The sequence below is a fragment of the Spodoptera frugiperda genome, chromosome 9, assembly GCF_023101765.2.
Source record: "Spodoptera frugiperda isolate SF20-4 chromosome 9, AGI-APGP_CSIRO_Sfru_2.0, whole genome shotgun sequence".
NCBI lineage: Eukaryota > Metazoa > Arthropoda > Insecta > Lepidoptera > Noctuidae > Spodoptera > Spodoptera frugiperda.
The window spans coordinates 5,186,186-5,210,658 of NC_064220.1; the positions used below are offsets into that span (position 1 = coordinate 5,186,186).

A 24,473-nucleotide genomic window follows, 5' to 3' on the forward strand; every position below is an offset into this window, starting at 1 on the left:
GTAATAATAGATGCATTGTATTAGCTATTATAGTATTCAGCTGTTGTTAAATTATCAATAGTATTGATACATTTTTAATGAACCCAAATAATAATGAGCATAATGTTATAAAAGGAACGGAATCAAAATTTCGCCACTCTTCCCAAGCCTTCGATAGCTCAGTTGGTAGAGCGGTGGACTGTAGAGGTAAAAACACTGATATCCATAGGTCGCTGGTTCAAATCCGGCTCGAAGGAATTCTTTTTGTTATTTTGAAAATTTTAATTTGTATTTTTTACTATATTTTGTTACTTTTTATTAATATTTTAAGTGTTTTTTCATTGTTTTATACAAATGTTTCATTGTACAACCTAACTCAAGTGGACAATTGCTTCTGAATTCATTTTGATAAATTAATAAAAAAATAACATTAATAATAAATTGTGGACTATAATATTTTAAGTGGGTCACATTTTGACATCAAGGTTGATATGTTTAAGGCTATCTAGCTAGACTAAAGCTAGCCAATTATATCCTGTAAATACAGATTAGCTACATTTTTTATTTATAAGATACTATACATGACTAAGTAGTTATCCTCGACACTACTGTATCCGCTTTTTTAGACCACTAAATAATTATTATAATGACCTAATTCATGATTCAGCTTAGGAAATGTGATCTCGCAAGATTAGGGCTCAAGCGAGATCTGACGAGATTGGCAGTTTTGTAGCATTCTCGTTAATCTCAGAATGTAATCTCGTTCGATATATGAACGAGATAGCATTTGGTAATGCAGCTTTATTTTTTAATTAATTAAATATGTATACGCACATTGATAAATCAGACAAGTAATGTGAGATGTAATTAGAATAAAAGTTAAATCTCTAAAGGAAAGCTCGTCAACCCATTTCATGTAAAAAACTAACAATATTTCAATTCTTTAAATGGATTTTAAGCCTTTAACTGCTATCAGAAAACTGTTGAAGGCAAATCCTCCATTAACGTAGGTCACTGGTGACCTACGTGGCAGTTAACGTGTTAATACTAGACTAGATTACATTAGAATTAGAATACATATTGTTTTTACAGGTTTAGATATAACATAGTAGCACACAAATTACTATAACAAAAAGATTAATGACATAGGCTACAGACAGGACATTCGTATCAAGATTTCACAACACTAGCTTAGAATCGAACACCGATTGAATGAGTTTCGGTTTACAAGACCACCTTGAAATCGATCCCATTCCTTTCTAAATTTTGCATACGACGCGTGAGAAAAATATGCTGCATATAATAATATATTGTATAATATAGCTTTATGATAGCAGTTTTGTAGTAATCTATACCACTTATACATATATGTATAAAGGTAAGAGACGGTGTCTGTTTATTTGTTTGTCTTTTTGGAATAGGGGCAAACGAGCAGACGGGTCACCTGATGGTAAGCGATCAGTACCACCCATGGACACAACTAGAGGAGTCACAGGTGCGTTACCGGCCTTTTAAAAAGGAGTACGCTCTTTTCTTGAAGGTTTGAAAGTGTCGTTTGTTGGTTTGAACGCGCTAATATGCGAAACTAACTGGTTCGAATTGAATAATATTTTTTGTGTTAAATAGTCAAATATCTAGAAATGCTATATAAAATGGGCTTTGGAAAATCACACTACGATTCATAGAAGCCTAGCAGAGCGGGTGAAACCGCGCATTAGTAGTTAGTCTAATGATAAAATGTATGAGTTAGAATGGATGTCCTTTAGAATTTATTAGCTTATATTAATAAACACGTGTCGCTAGCCACACGTGTTTGCAATTTTTTTTTGATAATATATTACTGTATTTTTTTTTATCTTCACAATTGAAGCTAAGGGTATAAGTATTTGTTAAAGTTCGTTGGACGTTTTTCATTGATATACTGAAAAATACACTGTTTTAGAACGAAATAAAGATTGTATAAAATATTAATATTTTATAAGTACGACAACAGAACAAAGTGCTTATAGCCTGCAGCTGTTTTCCATTGAAGAGAGACTGGAAATGTTGTAAGTACACGATAAGAGATGGCGTTAGCATCGCGCTCGGGTATAATATTGTCAACATCGGCAATTTACACTAATTTTTGTCCACAAAAATAGTTTAATCGATTGTTATTTTAAGAATTAATCACAAGTAACTAAATTAAAGTAGTTTTTATTTGATTTAACAATTACTGTTAGAATTACTTAATCACAACAGACGGATAATCTCGTACATACTTTCACACCATTTTATTCGTTTTATATTTTAAACTGTTCTATTTCATTCATCAATATTTTTTTCAAATGGTGATTTTTTTATTTCGATTAATTTCTTTTTATTATCTATTTTTTCGGTTTTCAGAGGTTTTCGTAGTTATGATTTGTATTATTTTGTATGTCTGGCCCCTTATTTTTTTTTATATGTTAACATTGATTAATGTTTATGTAGATTTCGAATATTACATTATTTGTAAGCAGCAACACCCGCAATATTAATTTGTGAGTATATTTTAAGCAAGAAGCTGGTTTTGGAAGAAGATTTAATTTATAAGTAAATGTGTGTAATGTATATCAAGGACGTTCGATAACACCGCGTCCGGATTCACGATTATTGATATAATATTATAATTAGTATATTAACATATTATTATAACTTAATATAGTTATTTATATATTGAATTATTGGCAATTTAAATTAGTCCTGTTTCAGTGTACAACCTACTCCTTTCCCTCTCTTTTATTTTTATTGGATTGTCAACAGTATTGTGTTTATATAAAGACGAAAATCCAATGAAATTAACAGATAGATACGGTGTACATAGTTTGACCTACTGGTACATTAACCGACTTCTCAAAAAAGATTAAAAATGCATTTGTCTTTTTTATTGGTCATAATTTTTATTATGCATGCAACATCAGCTCACCTAAATGTCAATCAATATCAAATATTAAAATTACATATAAATAAATAGTGAATGGAATATTTATAATGTACATACATATTAAATAAAATATTACTAAAAGGCAAAGAATTTACAATGGAAATTATAATTATTAACATTTATTTTTAATCTGGTTTAAGCCAATATCAATAACATTAATTAATTTATACATTGTTTAAAAATAAAATAACCGGGGTTTTCATTAACTATAGGTACATCTTAATCTCTATAAATATAAAAAATAATTGTTGTTCATTAGTCTCGCTAAAACTCGAGAATGGATAGACCGATTTGGCTAATACTGGTCTTGAATTATTTGTGGAAGTCTTGTTTGAGGCGGAACAAAGTTTGCCGGGTCAGCTAGTAATATCATAAATGCGAAAGTTTGTGAGTGAGTTTGTTACTCAATCATGTGAAAACGGCTGAAAGGATCAGGATGTAGAATAGGGGTAGATTATGGTCTGGAAATATACATACTACTTTTTGTCTCACGGGAATGTGGGCAAATACGCTGGCAGAAGCTACTAAAAAATTTTGATTACTATGTTGATATAAAATGTGTGTTACTCCACGATAGCTTCATACATAAATCTATTTTTGTTTCTTTACCAGTGTGTATGTGTTGTGTTTGGTTTACCAGTGTGTTCCATTTCCATTTACCAGTGTGTATGTTCTATTTTCACTGACATAACATTCGCGTGGATCTTTGAATCTTGACCTTGTACGTTGGTATGTTTGTGCTGTTTAACGATAAAAATAACTGAACATTGATATAGGTACTTACCTACCTCTACGTTATCTGTGTAATGAGAAAAATATACAGCGGTTTTCTCTAAAACTGTGGATATATATAGTCCAAATAACACCAGTTGGTCGGAAAGGTTCCAACAGTTCATATCACAAACATAAATCTGTAACGCCATACTAAACAGTAAGCTATTAATGAGAACCATGATAGTAACGACCAAATCACCTGCTAAGTAGTTGTGCTTGCAACCTACAAGTCACGAGCCAGTCAGCACTAAAATTATTAATGGGTCATCTATAAAACGTCTAGAGATATACTATAGGTATAGAGATATATCTGGCATCGGATACAAGCCATTAGGTTACAAGTTTCATATATTTTACGCAACTTATGAAGAAATGTGGCTCCAAATTACTTCTCGTTGGCAAATTATTGGAGTCTCGCAAATGCTGTAATCTCTAATTCATAAATAATTATCTTGGACAGACATAATTTGTATCATTACATCAAATTGTTGGACCTGTAGGAAATTTTGTTAGTATTTCATTATTATATTGAATGAAAGTGTATCGTTTTTACATTCACACGGTGGAACATTTTTGATATTTCATCATTGTAGCAGTAACGGGCATAAGATCTCTTCTCTTACGTCTAATCTCAATCCGAACTCAACGTAATCTCAAATCCTAATCCGAACTCGATCCAATGCCAACCAAATATAGATCCCGTCACAATTCAAACTCTATATAATTTCAATTCAATATCAATTAAATCTCAATTCAATCCTAATGCAAACTAAATGCAATCTTTTAACATTTTTTTTTTTATGGAATATGATTGTATTCAATTGTATTGTATCGAGGTAAACTTTAGCACTATCAAGTTTCTGTCAAAAACTTTTACTTACTCTGGAATTCAATTCCGATCGATCGACATTGATATTGTGAAGTTTCATACTCTTGAGTTGGAACACTAACGCCACATTGCATCCGTATTGGACAGATATTGAGTGTAGTAAATGGTATTATTTATTGTGTTTGGCTTTATAATCCGCACTCTGGTCCCTATTTTGACAGCTGTAATTGGTGTTCTATTGTGTTGACATTGTATAAATATTGAGATTTTATTGGACTGGCCTTAAATTGAAATTGATATTACTATCAAGAATAAGCCTATACATTTTTATTATTAAAAAGCGCCTTTTAAGCCACTTAAAAAATACTCAAATATTTCTCTAAGACTGTTGAGCTCTGTATATGTAGCTCTATATACCGCGGGTAATACAAAGTGCAACATAAAAGTTGTTAATGCGCTGTTACGCAATCAATCGCGAGCGGCGCCAGCGCAGCCTACTACAGAATCGTGCGCATACGCTCACGACAAACTACGAGTATTACTAGGGATTACAGTATATTACAAAGCATTTCGTTTTATAAGCTAAATTACTCTGTAATGGTTGTATTGTAACTCGAAAGGAGAAATTAAGCAATACACTATTTTTTTAAGTGGGGGAATCATCCAATTTCTTCTCCCACCTAGGGTGAGTTAGAGGGAGTGTCAGACTTTCACTGACTAAAAACTACACCGTTCCTACTCCTGTTCTTCGAGCCGGAGCTCCGGTCACCCGCTAAGTAGTTCGCTGCTTCAGTAAGCAATACACTGTATATATGATATAATACTGATGCTACTCTACTTTAAGTCATACTTAAGTATCGTGCTATCTCTGTTTTACAAAGAATGTGTAGTAACAGAACCATTCGGGTCCAAAATTGACTAACGTTTGAGTATTTGAACATAAATGACACCCTACACAGGATAACACAGAAATAAAACCCTTTGCTCAACTTGCCATCATATTATTATGAACAAAGAACTTACGAAGCAAAATTTCCAGTTCCATAGCACTACTGTGCTATAAGGTCTGTTAAGGTCATAAAGGGTACAGCAATGTCTTCGAACATCAGCCTATAAATGTCAGGATAACAAGTTCTCTTCAGCAGTTTCGTCTTAAACAACTTTCTCACAGTGAAATCTGCTAATTATGTTATTTTACGCTGATTTGTAGTACAAAGCTAACTATCGATTGAGATCTTACATGTTTCACTTACTCCATTTTCATCGTATTATATGAAACGTGAAACAAATTATAACATAGTAACAAAACTGCACGGCTGATGCCGTGGCTGGGCAACCGGCTGCCGTGAACGTAGAGCGGGTTCGATTCCGGCACGGAGTAACTCTTTGTGTGATACACAAATTGTTGTTTCGGGTTTGGGTGCCTTGTGTATGTGAACTTGTATGTTTGTAAACGCACCCACGACACAGGGAAAAAATCTAGTCACAAGTGTTTTAAACGTTGCTCCACGTTAAAAAAATATCTTGATTCCATTTTTTAAGACATGGTAGGTATCGTGCAGTGGCTCGATTGACAGAGCCGATTGGTCAATTTTTCGTGTGATCTACAAATTATGTACGGTATGTCATGAGTTTGTAAATAGAATTGCGGGGCCAGAGAAAACCGAAATTTTGTCTATTTTACAAATAATTGGATTGGTATTGTAGCTGCATGTTGTGTGGCTGCAACTAAGAGCACGTTATACTGCTGTGTACATATCCCTTCCCTGCATTCCTTTAAACATAACAATATTTCTTTAAGGTTCATAAGAAATTCATGTAATAAATGTGAAAGGTTCTGTGTATACAATAAACAGCTGAAAATTAATGGAACTATCACACATGTGTATTATACACATGTGTGATAGTTCCATTAATTTTGTATACAATAAACAGCTGAAAATTAATGGAACTATCACACATGTGTATTATACACATGTGTGATAGTTCCATTAATTTTGTATACAATAAACAGCTGAAAATTAATGGAACTATCACACATGTGTATTATACACATGTGTGATAGTTCCATTAGTTGTATTAACATACATGACATATTTAATATAACATATACATTTCATTTAGCTAACGAGAGCGGAATCAAGTCCGATAAAAAAAAAAATGAAAATCTTTCTCAAAATATCAACAATATTCATACGTATTTTTATACAAATTTTACGAATCACGTGTAGTTGATGAGTATTTGGAGATATTATACTAAAATGTATGAAATAACGTGTATGATACAATGCTCATACAACGTTATGTTAGTACTTATGTAGGTAAAAAGCGTGTGAAACGATTTCTTCGAAAAAAAAGAACAATGGCGGAGACTTTTACAAGGATCGTTGAACACAGAAAATTCATTTAAATAATACATTTAATAACACATTTAGTAATAAAAATCATTTAGGTACATACATATTAATTAAATTATTAAAAGTAATTTTCGTAAATAAAAAAGAAACCTTAAAAATATTGATTAACGTTGTATAATTCCGAAATTTCTTTTACATTCCAAAACGAAAATTTTACAAAATAATAATAATTTGGAAAAGCCGACACGAGTCCTTTTGAAAAACCACGAACACAGAACCAGTAGCAAATACATTGACGGTTAAAGTAGCAAGCTTTAGAAAACTTTCTAGCTTGACAAGCAATGGACGTCTGTGTGTAAGTTTCAGTCGGCTAGATATTGCGATTTGTCGACCTGCGTTGACCGATGCGCGGGGGAACGAACGCGCCTGACTTCGCTCGCAGTCATCGTCTCGGACGGCGCGAAGCAACTCGCCCGTTCCCGCACAGTTTTCAAATTTCGAACTGCGATTCGAATAAAGAACGCGTGCGGACTTCTTACACCGAGAAAGTGACTCGTGAAATAAAAAACAAAATAAAACCGGTGTTGCAATATATAAGTAATAAAAAAATTCGAAAGTTGAAAGGATATATTTTTTTTCTGGTCAAAGTTTAGTGTGAGCGAGATACGTCGTCTCCCCTACGGTGAGTGTTTGAGATTTTTTTTTATAATTAAAATGAAAAAAAAGGAAAATCTTGGATTAAAAATAAATTGCTCGGTAATCAGCGCGTGATAGCGTGCGTACGTAACGTTGCAAGAGGAGATTCATTTTCTTTTGCTTGTTTAAGTTACATTGACATTTAAAATTACAAATCTTCAGTGAATCGCTACTTTGACGTGTGGCTTACATCTCTGTATAATTAACTATAATCACGTAGAATAACGAAAATGTTCAACGTTGTATATCAGTAGAAAAAAAGCACGAAAGCAAAGTTGTAATTACATACTTAAACTAGTGAATTGAGGAAAAAATCACATTACAAAATACGGTACAATGAATACACGCCAATTACAATGTAATAGATTTCTTGGTCTCATTTCATATGTATAAATCTTTATTCTTAATTTTAGCATATATAAGTCTAAATACATACTTAAGTTACCTACTTATGCCCACTGCATATGACCTAAGTAAAAGACATCAACGAACGTCGCATATTTTTTCTTCATTTACGTAAGGTATAATGATTTACCGTAGAAAAAACATAACTGGCCAATCAGCCACTTATTTATTCCAACAGGTGCACTGTCCGTGTGCTGGAATTATGCAGTTACGCCTATATTGTTAGCAGAACTGGTCGGTTAAAGTGAAGTTGATACATATTTTGTGTTACGTAAACTAAACGTTTAGTTCGCAAATGTTTTAGTTACAGTGTTAGAGCATATTGGAGTAAATTCGTATTACTTACATATTTATGTCTAGTTATATATTTATGAAATCAGTATGTAATGTAACCTTTAGGATACCGTTAGATAATGATTGTGTAACTCTTATACATTTTAAAGTGTTACATATGAGTTGAAATCATACTGTTTGAATCATATTATGAGTAACATTGAACTCATTTGGCAGATATTTTGTTATAGAGTAATAAACTGTAAATGAAGGAAGGAAAAAGAAAACCTTATTGATAGTTTTTATAAAAACTCTCGTAAGACATATTAAATTAACAAAAAGCATTGGTTTAGTCACGCAAATGTATTGAGAAAAGCTCTACTAGTTTCGAGTCACAGAGGGACTCTTAATCATAAGCAGCGTGGGCGGACTCGGCGTCGTCTCACACCCATCAGTAGCATGCGCGACATAGCCGCGTCCGCGTTTTTAGTTAACTCATTACAGGTTTCTGAAAAACCGATTTTAAAATAATTGCTACATAAATCCGGTTTAAAATGAATTCATAAAACCGATAGCAAAAAAGCAATTGTACCCTAATAACAACGCAAGTGCATTTTTTGTTCAGTGGGCGTAATATTTTAGTAACAAAACTTGCAACGTAATTCACAATTAGTGATTTGTAGGAAATCGTCTTCAGTCTAATTAATATGAAGGATGCTTTATAAAAACAATCGTTACGAACGTAAATACAAAATAATTAACGTTTTCTTTGAAAACAATTATTTTTTCTCTGATTTATTCTTGTCAGTCTGCGAATAATTACTTTGAGCTAGAGTCACTTCCGTCGTGCAAATGGAAGTGTTCTTTAATCAATCCTTTATTTATTTTTTTAGTAGGTATTCTTTCTGTGAGTAAATGTTAGTTAAGTAAACTTATTTAGATAAATAAAATACGTATACGATGACGTAGATTTATTTGTTTGTTATTTTCTGTTGAAAAATATCTCCAGTCGTCATTTTTTTTTTGCCTTTGCACTCGACTATTTTGTATACTCGAACTTGTGTTTTGAACTAGCTGAAAACTCATATTAAAATTAGTAAGTATAGGAGGTTATACTGAATAATTTACGTATCATTTGAACTAAATATTACTAAGGCATATAGTAAGACGCGTAAATATACTTTTTTTTTTTAGAAATTCCGCAGATACAGCTTCGTCGTTAACTTAAATATGAACTTAACCTACATATACAAGATTAAAAGCAAACATAAAAAATGACAACACTATACCGCTTAACGGGTTTCTTCAAACATATTATAATATTGACATAAAATGCATTAGCCCCGTTATTCAATACCGGTTCAAGCAAGTTGCATGTTTGTATCAGAGGCGCTATAAATTTGTGTCGAAAAAAAAAACAAATCCAACAATATATGTCGTAACAATGGTCATAAATATGGCTAAAACTTTATTTTTTATTTTGCTTACGGTATCACTGATAATAAACCTTGCGAAAAGGTTTTTATTTTTACAAAAGTCTGACAGAAAAAGGCATAATATTGGTGTCTTCGGTAAAGGTCTAATGTAGTATATCTTTTATTGACTGGAAGAAAGATAAGAAATAAAGAAGAAATATTTATTCCACACGCTAAAGAAACAAGGAAGGACAAACGAATATAAGAATAATTAAATTTCATTTGATTGCACCGTTGGCGCGGTGGCTGGGAAACTGGCTGCCGTGTAACGTGTAGCGGGTTCGATTCCCGCACGGAACAACTCTTTGTGTGATCCACAAATTGTTGTTTCGTGTCTAGGTATCACGTTCTTGCGAATTTGTATGTTTGTAAACGCATCGTCACAGGAAAATCCTAATGAAATTCCTCGTTTTAAAAAATAAATAAAAAAGTAAAATGTAAGGAAAAAATGTAAGTACATGGATTGTAAGGACACCTTCGTTTAACCTATGTAATATTCTTTCACATAGTAATCGGTGGCACGTCATATTTAATTGCTGATGAATTTTCTTGTTCATTTATTTTTGTATTCATGAAACCATTAATTGATGTGCTTGGATTGACCAGGTGTATGAATGTGTTGGTAACTAAAAAAGTATGTTATATATCCTACTACGTTACATTATGTGGTTTCTTACCTACATCTGTAGGACAAAGGCGTGAGTTAATACACATATATAATACATACATATATGTATGTAAGTTTTGCACTGGAACTAAAATGTTACATATTACTTATAGTAACAGGAAATATATTAAAAATAATACTCGCCTGCTTATCGCTATGCTAATACATACCTATAATATTTAGAGCATTGTATAATGTTTTCATAATGCATTTTATATGTAGAGTCGCGGAAATGATTTTTAATTTATTTTTTTGGAAACTTTGCATTTTAGATCATCTTCCGACCTTTGCATTTGTACCGAATATTAATTCTGTGGTTTTGGTGCAAATACATTTATATTATACGTTTAAAATAAACTTATAAAATTATAATTATGTGTACATTTAAGTGCTCCTTATTGCTTGCGGCCAACATATATTACTGAGGCCCAAAATGGATGACAATCTTAGACAAAACAAAATTCGAACACAAAGTAAATATCATAATTAATTAGTTTATTCCACCAGAATAAAGGTCTTGAGGCGATAACATTTTAAAAGACTGGAAACACAATAAGGAATACTAACACAATTAGTTAGTACTACGTAATAATACAATGTAAACCCAACGGAATTTCACACCGCTAACAAGCTACACTAGACAAAAATCTAATTATCTCTATCCGCATATGGCAATAAATTTTCATAAACAAACCATTGACAGTTGATTTACAATTTATTAATGCTAAGCAGCAATTGAAGTGCTAATGTAGACCAAAGAATTCTTCACGCGACTCAACCATGCGACTTAACAACGCCGACCACGTAAATTCGTATTTGTTTGTAAACCAACGGTGAGTCAGCACGCGAACTTTTCGAGGGTGCTTGTTTATTATGCGTAATGTATAGCGAACGTTATTTGAGTGTCTTGTTAATATTTGATGTGTAAACTTTCTAACGGTGGTACGGAAGCGGACGCGTGGTCGCGTATCGTAATGTATAAATCGAAGTGTCTGAATGTTCATGTTGTACATAACCGGTATTGGAGCATTTCTGTGATGAGAAACGTGTTAGATAGTGCATAAAGCCATGTAAATAGCCATATGGCATGTTTCTTATATGTATATGTGAAGAAGCTTGTATGGTGTTATTTTTATGGTTTGCCAGTTATTAATTTTAACAAAATAAAAAAAAAAAAACTGCATACCTACCTAACTATTACTATTCCCTTTTTGTAAAACGTGTCTTGAAGATATAAAAGGCATAACGCTTATTTAGGCGTTTTTGCACAAATTTTCTCCACTGTATGTAATTCGAGCCCATTAGAAATATGACAAACTCTTTTACAAATTATATCAAAACTAGCTTCTGCCAGCAGTTTGGTCCGCGTTTCCGTGGAATAAAAAGTATCCAATCACCTAAGTCAGCTCATACCCTGTCTGCATACCAAATTTTATCAAAATGCGTTCAGTAGTTTCAGCGTGATTGACAGACAAACATCCATACAAACAAACTTTCACATTTATAATCTTAGTGCGATTCTATGTGTACTAAACAAACCTAGCTATAGACAAGTTATGGAGTCTGGCCACTGACCAGTGACCATTAATGTGTTGTCACAACAAAAACTGACTGACTGTCAAAATGTGTAACTGCCCTTTTCACAACAAACTAGTTTTCCACGCACAAGGTCGTGAGAACTTGTAACATCTCTGATTTGATAGGTTTAGTGGGTTACGGTAATATTAAATTTGTAGGTTACTCTGCATGCGTGTAGGTTACCCGGTTCCATCCAAGATATCAGTTTATGACCCCGCACGTCCAATATTAGTTTTGTATGAAACGTGTATTTTTTTTTTAGTTTTTGCATCTTATGTAGATGTCTAATTTACTAATAATGATGTTGCTGTGATTGCATGTTTGAATGCTAACAAGTCTTAGTCTCTATTGTTTTTTTATTGCCGTTATTATTCCTGGTCACCATATGGCGCAAATGTAGCAAGAGGGTTTTTTGTACAATGACTGCAGCTGTCAAATATTGAACGTCCAATGGTGTGACACTAGCTAATTCCATATTAGACGAAAAACGAGAGGTTAGTAGAAGTAGTAGTATCACAGTAGTGCTATCTGGTGAACTAAAATGGAATGGCACCATTCTAAACATTATGCTAATTACAGAAAATAGCCAGCGAAACTTTCGCCGTTCCTAAATTTGCACCCAATTAAGACTGGCTTAAAATTACTTACCAACAAATTAGTCAAAATAAATGGTTTTAAAAATTCACATGAGAATGTGAAAACATTTTATCTGTTAACAAAGACGTAGTAGGCTACCATGATTATGATCTAAACAAAATTAGGCTTGTACAAAAAACGTGATCTTTTCTTATCTATATCACGAAATAAAATGGAAATAATTTACTAGCATAACCTTGACTTTTGCTTATATCATTAGAATTTTATAAGGATGTAGATAGACAGCCTTGGCTAAACTCATTTCGCAGATTTTTTCTAAATACATACTAAATATCCAATTATAATCTTATATCTATGCAATTTGGAAGATGAACAAAGAAAATTCGTTATTCTAATGCATTTAAAATAAATTATGTTTTATTACTTGATATTTTAAATGAGAAACCGATTTAGTTTTTATTGTACATTGAAAATGAAGAACCAATTTAAAATAGAGACAGAATTCAGATCTTTGTGATTAGACTATAAAGATAGAACTTATCTTCTAAGTTAATTTGACAAAAAATAAGTAAACGTAATATACTTAGTTTTAAGTCAGCTTATCTTTAGAGTAGCTACCGACATATCTCAGGGTCAATTCCTAGTTTCAGAAAATTGTAAGATAATTAACTTAACTTTTTTATAATTTTGTTACGTATATTTTAAATTGTAACGCAATATGTACGAGTAATGTAACTACAGTTTTCTTATTTAACACTTGTATGTTTAACTCGTAGGTAATAATGTTTTTCACAGTTAATCGCAAATCTGTCACAGTTGTGTCGATAAACTAAAGAATTTGAAACATTATTAACATAATCAAATCACATAAATAATCCACTGAAAGATTATGTTATTATTAAAGTTTTATCGGTATTCATCTGATAAACCTTTCTTAAATTTAATGAAACTTCCTAAGCTAAGATAGGTCATACTTAATGTCATTTTTGTTTTTACCAAATTATAAGTGAGACCTAACTGAACAAATTAGGATTTAGTTTAGCTGCTATGTCACGCTAAGTAACTTTTAGTTACGGTACAGTTTAGGGGTGACTGGTGAAAACCGTCATGGTGGCCTGGTGGATTAAGGCGGGTTCGAAACTAGGTATAAAATTTCTAATTATAAGTTTGGAATCGCTAACCAGCATTGAGTAAGCGTGGTGATTACTGCTCAAACCTTCTCCGTGTGAGAAGAGGCCTTTGGTCAACAATGGCCACTTATAGGTTGACGATGTGTGATGATGATGTGATGGTGAAAACCGTCATAAGTATCTTAGTACATAATACTAGATAAGCTCTTATGTAATACTTAAAAAGCTACTTTACTTAAATATGGGTGAGCATAAACTTCTGCCTACATTTTCGTTAATAGAAGTCGTGATGTTATTAACAAAATAATAGTATTTTTTATAAAAAGTTGAATAACCATTTTTTATAAATTCACCATAATATTTATTCCATCTCACGAGTGCAGTACGCAATAAGGAAATATTTATGATACAATAATTGAATCAAGTTATTGTATTTTTTATTCTCTTTTTGTATTTGTATTCTCACAGTTGAACTGTAAATAAGTGTTATTATTATTTCTTTTTGTTTGTGTTTTTCACTTAAAACACAATTCTCAGAAATAGTACAGAATCAAGATTATTTCTTTGTTACGTAAAAACACATCAAGTTACTACAATTTGTTGATTTCTTTATTAGATTTTCAACTTTATATCTAAAGCTTTAGGTTCATGATTAGTTGAAAATATTTGACAGTTTTGGGTTGCCTGATCTACTGGCGTCTGTAAAAGATAGGGACCTAAACGAGAGAAGTAGCAAAAGTAGTGAGTGTAGCTACTAGTTAAGAGTTAAAATATGCGATTATAATAAAGAGAAAACATTCAACATGATTGTGTTTTTGTATGTATTACATAAATACGTATGTATTTAAAAAATCATTTACTGTTAGTAAACTGCATCTTTGCTGATTAACAAAGACAAATCTACCTAAGCCTTTACTAAGTATTCCACGCGGACACAGTCGTAGAGAATCTAGTTATTTATAAATCAATACTCTAGTTTTACTTATAATAAGATTCAATGTATATCAGCATTTATCAGACGTGATAAGCTAATTGGTATATTTTGAAAGGCTCTCACTCAGGCCAGTGATCGCGTCAACCACTCCTCAATAACCGGGTTGCAATCAGATCAGGGCTGTCACAACACTAAAATTTACATATTTTTTTAATTATTAATTATACTAGCTTCTACCAGCAGCTTCGCCCATGTGCCTGTTAGATAAAAAGTAGCCTATGTGTTATTCCAAACCCTAATTCCCTGTTACAAATATCATCCTGATTACTTCAGCAGTTTTTAACGTAGTTAAGTAACAAACATACACACAATACATACACTCTTTCGCATGTATAGTATTAGTAAGATTGTATTCCCAATTTTCAGAATTCTCAACAGTGGTAATATTTCGTACGTAAAACGCAAAAAGTGAGTGTAACACCTACCTAACATAGCGTGGTATTACGTTTTGTGTTATGGGCATAATTAAAACGTAGGTATTTTTACGCTTATATTTACTCCAATCATTTTGAACAACAATAGCAAATTGGACAATGATTTTACGTGTAAGTCTTGACTAAAAACTAGTTAAAAAAACAGTGATACTTCGATGCAGTAATTTTATTTTCGGTTTCCTAATAATTTGAAGTGAAATTGTGTAAAAGTTTGGCAGTCTACCTCTCAAAAACTATACATAAAATGGAATATATAGGTATAATGGTAGAGAAGGTGGACTTAATGCCATATGGCCATATGGTATTATTTACCAGTCAACTTACGAGTCAAGTAGAGTAATAAGTGAAATATACTTAAGTGGGCCAATTATTGCTCACGTAACCTCTCGTCATACGCACGCTTTCGTCAAATGACGATTGCATATTGCGTACAAACAATCAAAACTGTTGGGCCGCATCGTAGGATGCTTGCATTCGTCAAATAACGCGTTGTGGATAGTAGGCTTCGTGGTTTTTGAACATGAAAGATTAGGAATTGGAAATATTCCAATTTTAGCGATCACTGCATCGACTGTGAGACTATAAATTCTGATGTACTTATTGGAGCTTCTATGCGCGCTGGCCTTTCACCATTACACACAACAATTCACTTCTCAGCAACTATTGGAATGTCTGCTGCACAATGACGTGGGCAAAAACATACATACAAGTACCTCCGTCTAATAATCTTAGTAACGCTAGAATTTCTTATATCATAGTTTATTACCTAAAATCAAGGCTATGGGGAGGAAATAAGGTGTATTTCTTGTGAATATTTTTCGCTTCTGTCCTACAATAAGACCCTTATTGTAGGAAAGAAAACACTTCTTAATATAATATACTTCTGTACTTGTAGTATTGTTTATTTTAAAATAAACTACAAAGTACTATTTCAGTTTTGTGGTCAAGAAAACTTTCAATAAATGTAGGTATATGTTATAATGGTAAGATATAAAATAACAATATCTCTTGGTTCATGGAGGACTAAGGGGGAGGCCTTTGTTTACGTTTACAGTGGATGTCTCTCGGCTGATGATGATGATGATGATGATTGGTTCGAAAAACTGTTTATTACTCAATCACACCAAAACAGCTGAAGAGATCACAATAATATTTAACACAGAGATAGATTATGGTCTGAAATAACAAATAGGCCACCTTTTCCCCATGAGAATACAGGTGAAGCTAGTACTTTTTATAGTTATAAAAGTAATAGAAATATAAGTTCAATCTCCCCAGCAACATAAGTTAAGGTTAAACCCGTCTTGATAGAATTAAACCGCAGCACCTCAACTATTACATTGTAACCACAATGCCGCGGTTTGTACGTCTGCTTACTGACAAAATATTATAGCAAAAGTTTCCGCATTCTTACTTTGTAATTGTTTTTTTTCAACACACCTGGAACTGTTACAATATTTTTACAAATAACTTAATTCTGCGACCGGGTTCATTGCGTTATCGTAGGACAAAGAATAACCTATCACACTTTATTTTAGACTATGCCTACTGTAAATTTCATCTGGACCCTGTCAGCCGTTTTGACGCATACCTACATACATACAAACTCATTCACAAACTTTCGCATGTATAACATTAGTATGATTATATCTTTTAATCCTGTGCTTGTGAGACGATCATCAGTTAGCTCCTCATTTTCAAAGAATAAGACGTTTTCTAAAATATGTATTGTGAGACATACTAAATTAACTAAAAAACCACTGAAAAACCAAGCCTACGCGTCATTGCGGCGTGTAATGAAAGTCGTCCCGCCGGATTCCTAGCTACTCTTTTGGATGTAATATCAACTAGTCTATGATTAAATCTAGTTATTCGATGTTCATTTCAATGTACTTAAAGATGCTTTTAAAGTACCTTCTACTAGGAACTGAAGGAGTTTTAATTTTTTATTAATTCCATTTTTTGTTAAGTATTCAGTTAAGTTGCTTAACCGAGGAAGCGTAAAGTACCAAGACAAAGCCGAGAAACATGTATGTACATATGTATATCTTTAGGTACTCTAGTTTATTCTATTCCATGGTACTATACTGATTTTATGAGTTATCTGAGAAAAATAATTGTTAAGCCTTTAACTGCCATCAGAAAACTGTTGAAGGCAAATCCTCCACTAACGTAGGTCACCGGTAACCTACGTGGCAGTTAACGTGTTAAGTGGAAAAAACAATACTATGATTGGAAGATCATGGTTTATGAACATAATCTAGAAAAACAAACTGAAAATAACCTTTTAAATGTCATCGACCACTGAATTAGCAATCTTACGACCTTAAAAATAAGGTCCCTTAACAGTTTTTAAACCTTGCACTACCTTTTATATTATTTTCATTACCACTTTCACGGACAAGGGCAAAGTACCGAAATTTCCGGAAAGAACAACAAATCAAGATCAAGTTTAATTTATTTACGGTGACTGGTTGAGAATGTGAAGTTATTTATTGATTATACTCCGAAAACATTGCGATAATTACCGCCAAGGTAGTTGGTAACAGGATTCTTTAATTATCGTAAGTGACCCGGTTGTGGCCACTTTAAGAATTTTGTCGACTTTGAGGCTTTCTTAACTTATAGTTTTTGTTATCACGAACATATTTCTTGTAAAAAGTCATTTAACATGTATTAATCTTGCCTAAGAAAACCCTTTTTTAAAGAACGTCCAATAGAAAAATAACTGTATAAAAAAGAAAAAAAAAGGGAGTTTGTGCCATTTTTGGCCAGATTCGTGCCATTTCTGGCCACGGTCGTGTGCCAGTTCTGGCCATCAAAAAATACAATAAAAGTAATCAAAATTTATTAATTAAATTTTACATTTTAGAAACAATGGTTTTCATTTAGTCTGGAAAATATGAAATATTATTACTTCACTTGAATTTAACTTACAAATAAAGAGATCAACATTAATATGACGTTGGTAAAAGCTGCAAAGTAAACTGACCTCCCTTTGTGTGAAGGCAATTTATTGCATCTCTGAAAATGAAAAATATGTATTTGTTGATATGTAAAGCCAAGGAAAAATAATAAATAAATTACGATAAATGACTAGAAGTGGGGCGTTTATGTACAAAAGTTTTGGCCAGCCGTGTGGCCAAAGATGGAGAAATTCATAATTTTGTCTCCATTAGTGGCCACCTTCTAATAATCCCACTTCAGAAACATATGGCGACAAAATAACTTTAGTTCCACTTAGACAATATATTCTTCATGTAGTATTAACATAAACATCCAAACAATAAGCAAAGATTAAAAAAATAAAAACCAAATCCTCACCCGCTCGCCTTAGCCTTTTTGTTAAGATCTTAACAATTTCACCCTCAACTAAAAATAATGACTTGTTGCATCGAAGTGAAGTTTGACACATCAAAGCTGCCAACGGTATCAGTGTCTCCAATATTCAATATTTTAAATACTGTACATCACAGAGTAATTTATTTTTCCCTGCCTTAGTTATAAATATTTGAAGGCCCAAGTGGCCACAAAGGGGTCGATGGCCACAACCGGGTCACTTGCCCTACCTAAATATATTTTCTGTTTTAAGACATAAAAAGGTTCAAGTTATGGTAGAGAAAAAGATAAGTTAAATAATTAAATTAAAAAAAGTTTTTTTAGAATATTTATTGACAAGTTCAACGATAACAACATAACCAGAGGCGCAATTACCCCCCTTCGCAATCTTCTCAATCCCATATTCCCCAACAACCTCAAAATTCCTTAGAAAAGCAGGAGTCGAAACGTGGTGGTTTTTAGTCAGTAACCCCTATAAGGCCGGTAACGAATGTTTCTCGGGTGTTTAAGAGTCCATGGGCAGCGGCGATTGCTTACCATCAGGTGATCCGCCTGCTTGTTTACCGGCTTATTCCATAAAAAATAACACAAATGACATAATAATTAAACATACTCGACCTAGAAATAAAAACCACTTGGTAATTTAGTAACAAAGAGTATCATTGCAATGTCTAAAGTATTGAGTTACAACCTCTTTGGTCGTAGTTGCGTGTACGCCAGTACAGGCTGAATGTGGAATTCCTAAGCCTTATTGTAACACTGATTGCAAAAAAAAGTTAGCCGTGTTGGTCAAGTGTCTGTGTTAGTCTACATTATAATTGTCTACAGTTTTTAGCGACTCTTGATGTCTATTGTATTATTCACGTTGCAATAGACTATGTGGAGACATCAAGAGGCTACGGTGATTCAGCCTGTTGTTGCGAATGCAGTTCATGATTATGGGCCCCTTGCGTGGCTTGAAACTAGTCGAGTAATCTCGTTAGTTACATATGAGTGAGTACAATTTTACAAATTTATTAGGACGTAAGATAGTTGTAGCATATTGTAGTTTAAAAAATATTATTAGTCGTATTCAGAAAATTATAAGAATACTAGAAAAAGGCTGCAGTTTCTATTATATAAAAAAATGCTTTTTATGCATTTTCTGTAGTTAAGATATTCATATATAGTCACAGAAAGTGAGTTCAGTCCTGGACCTCCTCTACAAAATGTTTCCTATAATTTTCAAATTTGACAACAGAGTTATAGATCGCATTTTAAAAGAATCTGTTTTATTTTTTATCAAAAACCGCTGCTGTCAAGTCTTTGTCCTTTAGTCGACACACCCGCAAACTAAGTAGGAGTGTACAGTATAGAATCAAAATACTGTTACAAAACCACGATAATACAAGCAGTTACAATGGTTATCACCATTGGTTGGTGACAAATGGCTTGGTTATAGAAGTTTTTGCTACTTAGGATACTTTACTGTCACCACAAGACTAATGTCTAGACATTTGATTACATAACAAAAACATAATCATCATAAATAACCTTGTGTGCAACTGTAGTCTCACGTTACTCGATACGACACATGCAAAACTATTGCACCTACTTATAAGATCAGGGTTCTGTTCCTGTGTGAGGTCAATTGAATGCGACATGGACAATTAACTGTCCTAGACATTGTCTTAGGTCAAATTAATAAGATGAAGGAAAAACAGTTTAATGTTGTTGCATTTGTATTGCGTTGTTTTGTAATTATATGTGATATAACTTCTTGTTTATTAATATCTTGAAGATTAAGGAGAGTTGGGCCTATGACTGCACGGTTGGCGCGCCGGGTAACCGCTCGGAACAACTCTTTGTGTGATCCACAAATTGTTGTTTCGGGTCTGGGTGTCATGTGCATGTGAACTTGTATGTTTGTAAACGCACCCACGATTCTGGAGAAACTCCTAGTGTTCACAATGTTTAAAAAAAGTTGTATGTCTATATTCAGTAAGAACTCACTCTCGCTCCCCTCCCCCAAGGTAGGAAAAGTCATTATTTTCCCTCAAAAATACATATATACTAACGCCTCTACCGGTTAATATGAACCCGATAGCCAGATTTCTTACACAAGTATTACTAGTAGATACCTGGATAAACTTTAACATTTTGTATAAGGTAACCTTTGCTATCTTCGTGTTGTATCTGGCTAACTGTCCTACTGGGACTGTTGTGGGTGTGCCTAACTATAGCATGCAAACCAAGGTGCAGTGGCCAGCACCTCACTCTACACCTTTCTATAAAACTTTATTACATTTTCAACTTTAAAGTTTTCATATAAAGTCCAAAATCGAATGACAGATTGGAGTGCCCTGTAGTACCTTAAGGAACTAAATGTCGACCTTTGAGCACTGAAATGTCATAGTCCAAACCTGACACACATAAATGATTGATAGTCTACAAAATGAAATTACTGACAAAATAATAAATCTTGTGGACTGTAATGAAAACTGGACCTTATACCATATTAACAGAATTTGTTTTGGTGAAATCTGTAGTGTCAGTATTGGACTTCTTAATTGAATTTTATTAGGAGGTCTTCGGTTCAACATTTTATGAAAATCGAGTATTTATGAGCATTTAGAGTTTGACTGTATTCAACGTATGGCAATGGACTTTTTGCGGGGGGACAATCATCCAGTGTCTTCGATCTTACCTTGGGCGAGGCGCGAGAAGTGACTGGATGCTTATCAGGAATGATTGAAGAGAGTGTCAGACTCTTACTGACTAAAAACCATCCCGTTCCTACTCCTGCTTTTCGAGCCGGAACCCCGGTAAACTCGCTAGGTAGACCGCTGCAATGACAGCGAGCCCAAACTGGCAATAGGCTAGCATCTATGTAATGAGAAAACTGATAAACAAGATCGGGTGTGTCAACATTTCGGTTTACCTTGTACAACAACAAGTGTAATATGTATGTAATTTAGCATTAATGAGAAGTTTCTTCATTAAAATTAATAGCCAATGTAACGCCCTAAAGTAAAAGTAAATGTTTAATTTGGTTCCCTTTCACTGTTTTTAATCATCATTCTGGTTTAATGGGCCGGGAGCTCAGATTTTGGTTACCGTAATTATCATCAAATACGTCCACTGCTAAACAAATTGCTAATAAACAAAATACATTTGACTTGACAGACTGCAGCCCGTCTTGACTGATCTCAGTTTTAGGACATAGCCGGATCCCTGGTCCAGACTCCTAAAATACAAGGCGTACTCACAGTTTCACAAAACTAGTCAAGCTTTTTTGAACACTTTGATATTCTTCCTTCAATCATGCTAAAATTCAAATCAAAACAACAGCGCGTTCGGTGCTCTGATTGGCCGGCTCGAATAAACCAACCAATCAGAGCGCCGATTACTCTCATACTAAGGGTAATGTAATTAGATCCGTTTACTTACTTACACTAGATCTTTTTATTGTGCCTCTGTAATAGGTTATCTAATACCTAACTAGATCTTAACTAGACTGTGACTACACACCACGTGTGTAAGTAAACACTAATTTTATGTACCTATTAATTTAATTGTATTTCTAAGTAATATTGTAAAACTGGTTTAAGAAGTAAAAGTGTAGTTGATTTATGAGTTAATTTAGTTTGGTGGAGCTACAGTTATGTATACTGTATTCATTTTTGATATACATAATATCAGATCTCAGATTGATCCGGGCTGCGGATAACCTTGCGATTTAATAAGGCTCCGGTTCAAAGCTGGTGTAGGAACGTCGTGGTTTTTAATCAGTAAGGGTCTGATACTCCCTCTCACCTCATCAAAGATGGGAGAAGTCAACGGATGATTTTCCTTCTTAAAAATCTCTGAGTAATTAGATCTCTATCTCTTTGTGTTAGAGATTTTGTGTGCAGAATATTTATTGTTATGGTAATTTTTCGACAGTTATGTTATTATTCCTTTCCAATAGAGGGCGTCTTTTAAAACGCAACGGTCATTATTTTTCGGCTCTTAGACTCCGTGCTACTATTGAACATTTTCGAAAACCGACTATAAAATTAATAAGACTTTGTCCTACTATAAAATTACGATACGTAACGTTTAATATTACATACTTGTTCTATATCCCTGTATATTAAAAGAGGAAAACCTTGAGCCAATATAGAACACTCGACTCACACATTTGATAGTCAATCACTAAATTAAATACAACCAATTCAGATCCCTACGCGTTAAGATTTAAAGAACATATTAGCGTAAAACATTCGCGCTGAAGTTCTAAATATATTGCAAAGTCCGAAAGTGACCTGCGCACGATTGCAGTTGCAGTGTTAAGCTGAGAGTGGTTTAATTTAAATAATTAACTTTATATAGTAGGTACCTTATTGCAATTTGTGATCATAAAGTAAATTAAGGATGTAGATTATTTTGTCTGAAATTACTGAAGTATACATATAGATTTCTTCATAATTGTAAAGGCAGTTAAAATATTTAAAAGATATGGCCATCACACATATCTTGTATATTAACGATAAGAAAATAGTATAATATAATTTCTCCTATATTTCTTAATAAGGATAACAAAATAGCAAATACATTACATAATTATATAGATATAAATAAACAACTGTCACTTACTTTGTTAGTCTCATTAAAAAAACAAACTTATTGCAAAACACGTAAGTCTTGAATAAAACAGTGACAGTTCCAGTATTCTAAATTGTATTTTAAAAAATTTGAACAAAGAACACTTTCTCAAGATTACATTACATTTAAAAAAATATTCTTAAAAAAAGAACACAAACAACAAACGAACATCAATAACGGAGTTCTTTTTTTAAACGCTGCGTATGGACATTGCCAATCTTGTTTTTTTTTAAAAGGCTATCAGGCGTCCGCACTGCATATGGCAACAGACGTGTGTTATCAGCCAAGCATTACGTGGAATGCAACGATAACATCTTAAGCGACAGGTTGTGGACAACCACAGACTCACAATGTAGCTCTTCATGTATGGAAACATGTTGTAATTTTTTATGGAATACATCTGAATCGATTAGTGGAATTAGATAAGCTAAAATCACGAATAAAAAGATGTTGTTGATAGTGTGCACGACAGCAATGTAAGGTGGCGAGCCGCCCGCGACATGTACCAAACCTGATCGTTCCTGTTAAAAAGCATGTTTAAACACGAATATCAAAGGTGAGCGGCGGCAATCCTTTGTTACGCGCCGCCGCTGTCTGGTTTAAACATGCTCCTGGGCTTGCACGAACTTGTCGGTAACGCGGCGACGCCCGCGACGTGCACCCAGGACAGGAACGATCTTGTTTGCGCGGCCCGCCTATATAAGGACGACTCCTTTCGAGAGTCGTCAGTGTGTCAATGAACGTCATTACGTAACTGTCGTAATTATCCTGTTACGTATTATATTAATGTATCGTCAGAGTGTGTTGTGTTGATTAAGTAGTCGCGTAGTCAATCCACTACGGTGTTAACATCATTAATGTAACCTATGGAATAAAGTATTGTTAATTCAGTACTAGAGTTATTTCTCCTCTCCACCACATCATACAGTCTACTTGCTCACTGGACCACATCGCGGGTACGTCGAGGAAACGATCCACAGCCTGATCCCTCCGACCCGCACATTCTGGTCCTTCAGAGCCAAATCAAGTTCCAGCAACATGGTGCTAACACGTAGCCGTAGTGGAGAATCGAAAGGAGAACAGACCCAGCAAGAGCTTTCAGTGACCGCCGGACCGGGTGCCAGCACCCCGGCACCAGAATCGAGCTCGGTCCGAGTGACGGACACAGGAAGCGGGTCTACGGCGACTACCAACATTGACGCCACACTCAAGCCTAGCGATACGAGGTCACGCCGTTCTACGTGCTCGAAAAAGAAGCGCCTCGCAGAGCTAGAGGCCATAGAACAGCTAGAGATGGCTGATATGGATGTCCAGCTCCAGCAAGCGCAGGCAAGGCGACGGCTGAAAGAACTAAA

General features: G+C 33.8%; 1 protein-coding gene and 1 non-coding gene across 3 annotated transcripts in view; both read left to right on the plus strand.

Moving 5' to 3' along the window:
• The first annotated feature begins 147 nt into the window (after positions 1 to 147).
• Trnay-gua (transfer RNA tyrosine (anticodon GUA)) lies at positions 148 to 236 on the plus strand. The gene is given in 2 exon segments: positions 148 to 184; positions 201 to 236. It is a non-coding gene; the product is annotated as a tRNA-Tyr (tRNA).
• Positions 237 to 7,335: 7,099 nt separating this feature from the next.
• The window catches only part of LOC118271092 (alpha-N-acetylgalactosaminidase), a 73,020-nt gene continuing 55,882 nt past the window's right edge, over positions 7,336 to 24,473 (plus strand). The window contains exon 1 of one of the 2 annotated variants that reach the window (XM_035586978.2): positions 7,336 to 7,586. The gene's annotated coding sequence lies outside the window, so the exon portion shown is untranslated. The remainder of the gene's footprint in view (positions 7,587 to 24,473) is intronic. The other variant, XM_035586980.2, reaches the window with a different exon arrangement.